The 12,194-nt window shown below is 39.8% G+C and overlaps 1 protein-coding gene across 4 annotated transcripts in view; it reads right to left on the bottom strand.

Annotated features, from left to right (window-relative positions):
* LOC110981275 (uncharacterized) overlaps positions 1-10,969 on the bottom strand; it is a 37,350-nt gene extending 26,381 nt beyond the window's left edge. The window contains exon 1 of one of the 4 annotated variants that reach the window (XM_022238718.2): positions 10,824-10,969. The gene's annotated coding sequence lies outside the window, so the exon portion shown is untranslated. Of the gene's footprint in view, positions 1-321; positions 502-10,551 lie in introns of those variants that run through there. The other 3 variants (XM_022238711.2, XM_022238709.2, XM_022238725.2) reach the window with 3 other exon arrangements.
* Between the last annotated feature and the right edge of the window lie 1,225 nt (positions 10,970-12,194).

Genomic DNA, 12,194 nt, shown 5'->3' with positions numbered 1-12,194 from the left:
GTGGCCAGTCAGGAGTGGTATGCCAATAAAATGACCACCCACAACAATGCCTCCCCCTTAAACAACCAAGAATCACGTTAAGGGCCTGTGAAAGAACCAGTTGTAGAGGCAAGGCACATTAAGGGGGCAGATACAGCAATTGAATTCATCATAAGCTACCGGTATAGGAAAGAAGCGCTACCCTATAACCATGCTTGAAATGAACACTGGTGTATAACATACAGTTGACATGCGTACGTGTACTTTCCAAAATTGAGAATACAAAGCTTTGAATGATTTACTGTTTTGACAAGGTACATGTAAGCTTGTAAATTAACCCACCTCTGAGTGAGCACAAAGCTGAAATACAAACCAAGGACATACTCCTTCTGTACATGTACATCTAGTGCATCAGAAAAAAGGGGAACTCTGTAGAACCCCACAGCAGGTATTGCTTTTTTCCTGATATCAGCAACATACAGCAAGTACAGGTCCACATACGTGCACGAGATAAAGTACATATACCAGTGCTGTCATAACTTCTTCATGACTTGAATCCAGCATGGTTTAATTTAGGGTTAAACTGAATCAAATGTGGGAAAAAGGTTCCTTTAAAAGTACACAGGTACTCTATGATGCTACTAAATCTGTTCAGAGTCAATATAATTCACAAACTTGTGCAGGCACAGGATTACTTGGATGGCTACACAATGGAGTAGGACAGGCTACAAAGGGGCCAAGGGTGAATAACATGAAGGGGATGACTCATGGTTGGTGGGCATTACCTCATCAGTGGCTTGGGGTGCAAAGAAAAACAAACTGAGCCCTCATTTTTGGCTCTACTGGTACCATAGAGCTCTATGCTGGTACCAACCAGTTTGCCCTTGTGATCACTGTTTTTATGGCATAAGCAGAGAAATCCTGGGCAAATACTGTGAGCACAAAATTCAGTGTACAAATACGGTACAATTTCTATGCAACTTGTAAAACTCTACGAAACCAATAGTGAGAGGTGATTCTCCATGCTCACAGAAAGCAAAGCCCAGGGTGTGGGGCCAAGTTGCTGTTTTGCTTGCCCTGGCCATTCCGCACACATTATTGACTCAGCCAGAGAAAAGTCCACTGACACCTACAGTGCTCCTACTTGAAACTACAGGGTTCACTCAATGGCTGGACCAGACATCAGATCAGGCCGATGTTTAACAACATTGGCAAAACATAGGTGTAGGTCGACCAAAGCCAGATTCAACAATAACTTTGACTTAACAAATATATCTTTGACTTCTGTGTCTTGGCAGTAGTTTGGAGTGCCTGACTCATGTGGTCCTCAACTTTTGTAAAGTTTTGCTTCAAATGTTCAGCGACTTATCTTCTGCCTACAAAATGTCTTTTCATTCATGGGGACAGAAGAGTACAAACAATTTGTGGATAGCAAACATTGACAAAATGATAATGCAAAGACATCAAGATGTTCAAGCTGTACAAAAGAATAATCACCTGTGGAAGTAAAAAGGTACACAGAAGTTTGTCATTCATGGGAGTTTTGTTTGATACACAAGGGTTTGTCTGCATGCGGGACACCACTCACTGCCCTATACGGGTACATCACGCATGTGTACTGCCTGACGAAAACTGTAGTACTGTGTTAGTATTGTAATGTTTTTGAATGAGCTGTACCGGTACATGCTTCCAATAAGCCCCAAATCACCATGGCCTGAATCTCAAAGATGGTGGACAAAAAGTGCTATAATTTGAAGCATAAAGTTGAACAGACCTTGGGATGGGTACATAAAAAACAAAGGCAAACAACTTGTTTGAAAATGTATGTACATGTACATGTAAGTTTACCACAAACCTATGGCATTGCAAAAGACGACAATAAGAAGAAGCTTGAATGTTATAACTGTGGTGAAAAAACTGACAACACAGAAAACTGTTACTAGAACGACACAGTGGTAGTGGTACTAGAACATGTACAATTTATACAAACAGAAAAAAATTCATGAAGTTGTCTAGGTAGGCTTTGAACTTCGGTCATAGAGATCACGTACAAACACTTGTACATGTACACTCATGTACAGTACATCGTGTACAGATTTGTGTCCTACATGTGCATGTACATTACACCACCCTGACTGCCTATCCCATTCACATTGTGGAATAACTGTGTCCTACGTTGTGTCCTACGTGTGCATGTACATGTACATTACACCAACCTGACTGCCTATCCCATTCACATTGTGGAATAACATGTACAGGGGTACCGGTACATACCCCAAGTACATGTACAGTACATGTACATCTTGCCCAGGAGACTGTTTACCTAGAAAACTATCAAGTCTCCCACACAGTGATCATTCCTGATGTTAATAGGTAAATGTACAGTACATGTATGTAGGGCCCAAGGTCAAATTGAAATGCTACCATAACTTGACCTTCAAAGTTCAATGGTGTTGAGTTGCCCAGATACTCAGCTTTATTAGTACATGCAGGCGTTTGTACACAAGCGTCAAATGCCACTAGCCAATTTATAAAGTTTTATAGTGGTTTAGAAAGTTTACAGATTTTGTAAAGTTTTTAGTTACAAACTTCAGGAGTCATAGGCCTATTGGTTGTTTGGCCTTTCCAGACTGTTATTGTGTTTATCACGTGTACCCATGTATACGTAATCATGTACATGTACAATACACGGCTCTAAAAACCTTCAGGCATAAAGGTTCCTGAACAATGCATCTCAAAATTCTGACACCTTCAGTCAGGACTCTGACATTTTGAGCTCCTGGCAACTGCTGTTCGGTCTTTTCATTTTTTTTCTATGGGTTCTAAAAAATTAGGTTCTAAAGAAACTGGTAGGCCTATTATGTACCAGTACAGAAAGACTCCAAATCAATGTGGCAGTTAGTACACAAGAGGGTCAGGGAACATGGTACTAGTAGAAGACAACAGAAAAACATGTTTGGTTGATGGTAAAACCTACTGGTAACGAAGAATTGAAACACAGACATCCCAACATACATGTACGAGTGCAAGTTGAAAGCCAATGAGGTCTGGGTAGCAACTTTCCATTTTGAAAAAAATTCATGTCGTAAAATGACAGTACAGGTAGTACAGCATTTTAACGATTTGACAACTTATGAATACAAAATACATGTCATTGGAAGCAACAACAGAAACATTAAGATTTTCCCCTTGTGCATGTACTAGTATGTAGTTGTTATCCTAAACTTCTACATTAAAATGCCAACTTGGCCATTCTACTAAAACTGCCAAATGAACGGATTCTGCAATTACGAGTAATGTAGGCCTACTCCGTATTTGTCTTGACTAGTACTAGGGAAAACTATACACCTGTATTCAGATATATTTCAAAAGTGTGACTGTTGTAAAAGTAATATACCAGTGAATTCTTTGTTTTAGTCTTGTTTTGGTAAGTTTTTACTTGTTCAATAAGTTTGTTTTGTCACTTTGTGCTTTGTGTTTTTTGGGGGGAGGAAAGGGATATACATGTATATATATTTTTAATTTTCTTTTTTTTGGGGGGGATTGATTTGGCTAGGTTTCTTGTACAAGTACCGGTAGTTAAGGCAGGACAGTACAGACCTGTTCTAATCCTAACAGTCCCGAATGTTCTCTGTACGAGTAACAATGGAATAAACGTAGCCAGAAATAGTAATTTGTAGCGCTAGGTCCTTCAGACTCAGAGTGTTACGTAGTATTTTGTAGTAGTGAGTACTCTAAGCCAAACAATGCCCGGTACTGCTAGGGTTAACCCTAACCCTCCTCAATCCTTCACCTGTTGGAGGACTGAGGAGTGTTAGGGTTAATCATGAGGTTCAAATAGCTACTGTGTAGGCCTACATGTGTACACAGTAATTATTTCAAATTGCTTCAAATCTGCCTTTGTTTTTCTTCGGCAGGAAAAAACTTGCAGGGAGCACAAACTCCAAACCTGACATTCGACCCAATGAATGAGGACAAGCATTCAAACCATGAGGTGTGAAATCAAGGAATCATTGTGCAGTCCTTGTGACATCATCATGAAAGAATCCCCTCACAGCAAGGAAAAACAGTACTTGGCCTTTATCTCTGGACAAAAATGGGAAACAAGTTAAAAATCAAACAAACAACCATTAACTTACATATGTCAAGTAGTGGACTGCGGTTTCATACTTTGCAAATATAACCTTGCTCACACAATACCGAGACTGAACTTTTCAAAATGTGGGGAGATTGGACTTTAACTTAAGAACACAGTAGTCAATAGACAGGAGTTCTTTAGAATTTCCTTTCTTTTCCCTTCCTGGGGTAAATTAATTCTTGGTGATTGTCTGGGGTCAAGAAGGAGGTGAAACTGAAAGGGCATTCATATATATCCTTTGGGCATAGACGAGAATTATTTCCTCTAAACTTGAGTAGGTTCAAGAAAAAGCGAGCATCCTAGCAAGCAAATCCCACTTGACATAATCAATGGTACAGTGGTAGGTACTTTATATTATAACTGTACACAACAGATTAAATACATGCACATGTAGTTCACTGGGGGTCTTGTGAAATGTCTGAATGTTCTGAACAGGTTAGGAATCTGAAATTTGATTTCGAATCAAATTGATTTTAACTTTTTAAGGATTAAAATCAGCCAGACTACCGGTACATGAAAGATGCTTGAAACCCTTATTTCTCAAATAACTAATGTGCTGTATAGAGGTACATGTACATGTACTGTACATGTACATAGGCCGACATGTACAAGTACATAGGCCTACATGTACATGTAAATGTACTGTACAAAAGTACCGGTCAGAACAAATACAGGCCTACCATACCTGTACATAGCGGTACACATACACGTTGGGGGCCTACAAATGTACAGTGTACATGTATGAGTAATATTGGACAAATTTTGAAAACTTATTGAATTCTAAAATAGTTTGAAATCAGACAGACAGGACAAGCTTTTATCTTGTTATATCTTTTCTGTTTTATCCTCTTTCTGACAAACAAACCAAAGCAAACATGAAACATAATCTTCTCCATCAATGTCCACATGTAAACAGTAACACCAACTTGACACAAGGGTCAACTCTGGTGGCAGATTATACATGTACATGAAAGTTGGCATCTCAGATGAAATCTCAGTCAAAATATTGATTAACATCGGATGCCTGCACTGACACAAACCCAAAAGCACTCTACCTGAACTTAATTTTTCTTCAGGAGGGATGGATTACCAGGTACATGTACATGTATGCCCAATGCATGTGCCACATACCCGGTATATGCAGGAATACTAATTTATCTTGCACACAGTGCAGAAACCTGTATCCTACAATTTTAGTAACTCGCAGATATACTGACAACATTCCTGGACCCCCACCTGACGTCCTCCACTGTGTAGTGTATTACATGATACTGAATAAGTTTGTAAAAAGAGAGAGGCATGTTCTTATTTTGCATTTTAAATCCTATTACTGGTACTTTATACATGCATGTCCAGGTATGAATGGGCAGGGACAAATAAGTCCCCCATGGATTTTGTCATCCTGTAATCCACAATGAAAACAAAGTGTAAGGCAAAAAGAAGAAACCTTTAAAGTGCATACATTTGTACATGTAGGCCCCCTATTTGTGTGGGGCTGTTCGTGAGTGTAATAAACCACATCCTGCCATCATCTCCTTCATATCTTGAAACAAAACGTATAAACAGAACACCTGAATTTCTCATCAAAGTATTGATTTTGATGAACGAAGCCAAGACCGAGCACCTCAATAATTTCGACCCGGCAGCAAATTATTACACTCTAAACCAGATGTGTTATTAACACGTGAGCAATCTTTCTGCCTGAGTTACTTGTATTTTTTTGCAGGGCAGGAGCGCAGTGAGTGTGTTGATATGAGAGCTAGGAACGAGTACCAGCTGCTTTATTTATCGCTTGTCGAAACACGTCCTGATGCTCTCTGCCCACATTTGATAATTAGTGAACTGTATACCCCAGTTTGCATCAAATGTACATGTAAACTACCAGTATGCACATGAGGTTTGTACACATACATACATATCGGTACATGCACATTTATGCACATGTTATATATTAAACACTTTGTAAAAATTCAGCCGAGACTGAATATTTTGGGGAATAAAAATCCATAGAACTTTTTACAGCTAAATTTCTCCCAATATCACTATTTCATTTTTAAATGGAGAACACATTTGCATCTTACATACATCACACTTTTTGAAAATCAAAATAATTTGTGAAAAAGGAGTAGCCCTTTGTTTTGGAAATGGGACATACACATGTCTTTGAAAGCAAGTCCAGCTACAAATGCTGGTTTCACTTCCACATGTACCGGGTGTGTGCACAACATGGATGTAAATTCCAATCTACTGGCAGTGTGCATGTACATGTACAACACTACATGTACCATATATAGGTACATGTAATGTATAACATACAATGTACTGTAGCAGCTGGTTTTGCTCATCATGTCTCCTTGACACAAAACCAAGGCAGAGCTAGCACCAACAGTGAAGGCACCTCATCAGGCTGGCTTTAAATTTTGCCCTGAATTTCATTCAACTGTCAAGGGCAATAAGATGCATACATGTACTATTGATTCACAAACTGGCAATGCAAGAAGATAAGAATTCATGTATGAACAAATGGGCTTCTAATGAATATGGAATTTGGCTTCAGGGAAGAGGGATGTATGGTACAGTGCATAAACGCACAAGAAGGCAGTGGATATCGGCAGCATCTTAAAGGTTACACTGTACATGTAGGTTATGGATCTAGCAGTGTTGTCCTGACAACGATAAGACTGAGCTGATTAGAAGTTGGGGGAAAGGTCAAAACTGGGAACAGGCCCTATAGGGTTTAATCACTCATTATTGACCAAAAATACAGGAAAAAGCCATACAAACCACAAGTGTACAGGCGACAGTATCTTTCCTCTTTGTTGCATGGGTACTGTACTGGTACTCATGTCAACTGTGATGCATAAATTTATACATGTACATGTACACATTCTGGGCTGTTTGCCCCAAGAAAACTTGAAGACGACTCTTCGTCTCTACTTGTCAGTAGTATACAAGAACACAATGTACATGTACATGTACCAGTACATAGGGTATACATCTTTTAAGTTTTACTTCAAAGTCACTTTTTCAGCAACCTGTGCATCTACTCAAATATGAGAAAACTTTCCAACGCATATATTGTATCACACATACATACATGTACAAATGAGTACCACTGGCACATCAATCTGCAACTTGCCCAAAAAGTCTCAGGCAAACTACATGTACATGCACTGTGGAACTTCTAAACTGCTTGATTGTACACATGATTTTTAATCAACACTTCTTTCACCTTCTTTCACTCAGGACGTGGCACATCTATGGAAGGGGACTGAAAAATTGTGAGGGTAACTGTGCGCTTGTCCGACGACAATACAATTTACAAAGACTCTTATGCTGCAGTATGGGGGGTCCTGGCTTTACAGTGTGAATGGACATTGTTACGCAGTACCTTGGTGATTTCTGCAGAGGGCAACATAATAAATGAGGTTGATCGACGGCACTCAGGATCAAGCGGTCAGACCTGGATTGTGTACAGCCTTCAAGAAGGCTTTACCATTATCAAATCCACAATGTACAGTGTGAAAGTAAATTTCAAGATGGTGACATCAGAAATGTACAATGTTACCAGTAGGCACCCAAATGTAGAGTAGGATAGATACAGTATACTATAGATGCACAATATACAGAGCTGTGCACGGAGCATCTGAGCTGAAGTAATCTTGCATAGTTGTCTTTGTCTGAATTTAAAAATTGTAGGCGCATATGTACATGTGTAATAAGCCACTGGGGCTAATCTTATTGGATTCAGCAATGGGTTCAACAATGAACCCATTCTAGTATTTTTTATTTTACCAATGATGGGTCAGTTATCAAAGCCACGCCACTTCTTACATACATGTATAGAGCTTGGGCACATACATGTACTGTGTGAATACCGGTACATTATTTACATGAACATGTCAAGTATGCAGCCTCTTTCCTTACTGGTACATGTCAAGTATGCAGCCTCTTTCCTTACTGGTACATCTTACCTGCAGCACACATTTGTATTAATTACACCTTCAAATACATGTAATTATCACATGTCCAAAAGACAGAGTCAATTCAACTGGAATATCCACTTCCGACTGGCAAAATTTAAGTGTTGTCCATGTGTCCGAGTGCTATCCACTTTACAAATCGATTTCATGATGTGCCATGAGGTGACAGCTCAGTGCTCACCTCAAATGTAGGGTAACAAATGAAATGAGGGAAAACAGACATTTGAACAAGTGAAAGACCGTTATATGGAGACAGTGAATTTATCCTTTTCGAGCACGCCAAGGAGTAACGATTTTGATGCAACTTTATGGTACTTTTATCTTATGCCGGTAGCTTGAGTAACTCCAATCCTGATACTTCAGACATTTGGAAATTCATGATGAGTATAAGGATTGCGTTTCTCAAGCTACATGTACATGAACATGTGTACAATGTACATGTTCATGGAGGACCAACAGTACTGCAATATATCCACCCTACTGTACAATATGAAGGCAGTCAATGTCAAAGTAACTGTAGGCATAAGAACACTGTCTGAGAGGCACATTTCATTAATTTTGTTTATGCTAGAAAGTAGATTCTGCTGTTTTAAATCCCATGCCGAAACTTCAAATGCAGAAACCAAAGAATTTCATTTTGACTCACCACAAATTCTGAGTCTCACACCACCAACACATTTACCCGACATTTTAAACTTGTTCCCCAGGGCTACTGTACCGTACATACATGTACAATACCTGAAAATCAGGCTTGAAACACACTTTATACACCCATCTCCATTACATAAAACAGCCCCCCCATTAATGCTTGCGTTTACCCAGGAAACAGACCCAAGGTTATGGTCTATTAATTCTTCTTAGCCTACTGAATTGTACACAAAACTTCTTCACACAGTCATTTCAACTGCCAAGTGCAAAATTTTCGCTCCTTTCAGTCTTGAAAATTTCAGCACACAGTATTTTACAGTCTCAATTTCTTTTTTTTGGGGGGGGGAGAGGGAGGGGGCAACAAACTTCCTCATATGTCAGGTACACATGTGCCAAGTCTGCAAACATGCAGCACCAAACAGGGGTCTTGAGGTCTGGGTACAATAGCGAGCTTGTTCCCTAAGGTTTTATTCCAGTCACCTCCTGTATGTGCATGCATGGAATGCATTCAATTTCTGCACTGTTGGCCCCATTTATGATCATTATGACATATCAGAGGGGTGTCTCACACTGTTATTGTGGGGTCACTAGGTTTAGAGGCGAATTTTAAAAGGACAGGGAATGGAGTTTGAGGCTTTCTAACAAGGCTCCTAAATCCGCATTGTTGATTGGCATGGTCATAGCAAAGGTGTTCTGAATCTGATGTCAATTTCTTAAAATACATGTAGAAGAAAATAGTAAACAAGTCCTTTACAAGTAAGGAAAAGCAAATTTACCATTTGCTATTAAAAGGTGGGGAAAAGACTGCACTGAAACAATTTTTCTGAAAATCATTTATTCCGGATATAGGTAATCAAGTGACATGGCACAAAGTTCATAAAAACAACTAAATATGAATGGAAAATGAGGGAGCCCACTTGGGAAAAAATGTCCCCTTTCAAGGAGACACATCCTCTCTTTCAGGGGACTGGTTTTGTCCCCAAATAAAGGGACTTGTCCGAATGCAGGGACAGTCCCTGAGTTGTGAAGTGCACCTCTACTGCATGTAGGGCAGTGTGGAAAAAGGGTTGGGGAAAACAGAAAGAATTCCATAAACTGATATGAAAGATGCCGTTGCTTTTTCCCTGCAATGACCTATCAGCTATTTAGCAAGGAGTTTGTTAAAAAGTCAATTTTAGCTCTGAAATACATGTGTGGAGGTATTCACTAACAAACAGTTTGAATTTTTCTGACCAGTCTTATAGGGTTTGTGCACTGAGGGTGTCAAGTGGTGTCCAGACACTGTACATCATTCCTTCCTCCATGCTTACATTAAGGAATTCTTTACAACTGATGGGCATGAACATGGTCAAAATGAAGCCTTAAATGTTGTAGGGACTTGGAAAAGAGTTATCTACAGATCTAGCCACCATTTAAACCATGCATGGCGGTTCTATCTGAATTAATGACTAAAGAATTACAAAAAAGTGCAAACCCGATGAAGAAACACTAAGTTGGGGAGTTTTCTTTGAAAATAGGCCTAGGGGCCTCTATTTTTTTCTGTTGTGGCCCATAGACCGTGACTTTGTAGCCCCAGAACTTTATGGGGTCCGACGTCCGCCCCACTCCCATGAACGTCCGCTCCCACGAACGTTGGCCGGACGTCAGACTTGATGCGTACGCCCAAGTCCAATGACAATGTGTTGCTTAGAACGGAACTCTTCGAACTTCCACCATTGACTCATCACAATCACAACTTGACAACAGTGAAATAAATTTTATGGACTGACTTATGGACATGAATCAGTGAATCTTGGTCTTTACCTGATGTTGATCACCTCTTCATACACGGTGGCGCCTACATGCATGACATTGACATTATGCCACGAAGTCGTCTGAGACAATCAAAGAAACAGTCTCGCCGTGCAAAATGCGGTACATTCCATGCAACAAACTTCGTCAATGTGTGCACAGCTAGCATGCAGTGCGATACTTTTTACTGGGCCTGTTACTTTAGCCAGACGAAAGTGCACTGTCCATCGTCAGTTTCAAGTCGTCTGATCTACAGACTAAACACGAGAAAATTCGTCACTCACATTAGTCCCAGTACTAGAACTGCTGCTATAATCTCAACACAACCACTCGCGGATCGTGGCCAGATCTGTTGGCCGCTTGCTCTAGGCACCGGCACGATGCACCAACGCATAATGAAAGTGTCACGCCGCGCCGGCGCGCCATATACTAACGTAAAACTACGCTAACGTACATGTACACTATACTAGTCTGGCTTGCACTGTTTTTCCAAATCTCGACTATGATTCCACAGTGGTTCTCTTACTTAATAACAGTTTTGCAGTTTTACAAGAAAAAAAAAGTTCACAATTTGCTAGAAAATATGAAACTATGCACAATTTACTGAAATTTAGATTTTCATGATTTCGTTTGAGCTGTATAGGTCTAAAAGCGGTTTTAATGTAAGAAACGCATCTACCGGAACGAAGCCGAGTTTTGAAAACATCCTGCTTGAACAGGCGCCACGGAGCGGCCTTCAACCATTGTTAAATGGGGTTGGTATACTGGGCTCATTAAAGGCAGCGCAAATTAACAACTTTTTATGCACATCTTTTGAGCAGTAGATTGGAATACCCTGCGAACAAAACTTCATTTGCTTTTGAATGCAGTATTTTTAATCATCTTTGTATTCGTTTCTGCTACCTTTTTTTTTAAACAAAAAAAAAGCTGTTATTTGATACAGACGAGAACAAGAAACCTTGTGAAAGAATTGAAACTGACACATACAGCCTCGTTTTCAAACGCCTAAGTGCGCAGATCAACGCTAAAAGCGTCGTATTGGGATCCCTCTATAGGCGGGGACATGGTTCTAAAGCCACAGTCAATTAGCCGGGAATTTCCGGTTGACCTTTGCAGCTTATCTGTTATTTTTGCAAATGATTTGGGATGCCAATAAAACGTAGAAAAGTCAGACATTAGTGAATTTTAATTAAAAAGGTTATTTTCATTTCATCAATATATGGGAAAGTCTATACCATGCCTGTCAAAAAGTGACACTTGAATTGCGTTTAAAAAATGGATTCTTTGAATTAAAAAGTTACGGTGTCAGCCCTTTGTAGACCAAGTTCACTGAGCAGTACTAATCTTTCCGGTGAACTTACTCTGCCAGAAACTGGCAAAGTTAGAAAGTCTGACAAGTAGAGACTTCCGCGGGGACTTCAGTTAACGGGTGTGATGTACGATTTTCAAACTCGTTACCGGTTCAGCTCAGATTTTTGGTGATTGACGATCAATAACGGGCCTAACAGTTAACTGTAAGAAAAGAACACTCTCATTGTAACCTCTTTTCTTCTTCGTGGGCAAGATTAAGACCGCCCCATTGTTGAGAATCCCCTACCTTATTGTCGGCTAAACAATTGTGGTATAGGCACTGTTTTAATCTGTATGGATCGAAG

Source organism: Acanthaster planci, linkage group LG13 (genome assembly GCF_054643075.1).
Source record: "Acanthaster planci isolate LZ-2023a linkage group LG13, COTS_SCS, whole genome shotgun sequence".
In the NCBI taxonomy this organism is placed as follows: domain Eukaryota; kingdom Metazoa; phylum Echinodermata; class Asteroidea; order Valvatida; family Acanthasteridae; genus Acanthaster; species Acanthaster planci.
The sequence above is the reverse complement of the archived record's forward strand: the minus strand, read 5'-3'. Positions and strand labels throughout refer to the sequence as shown.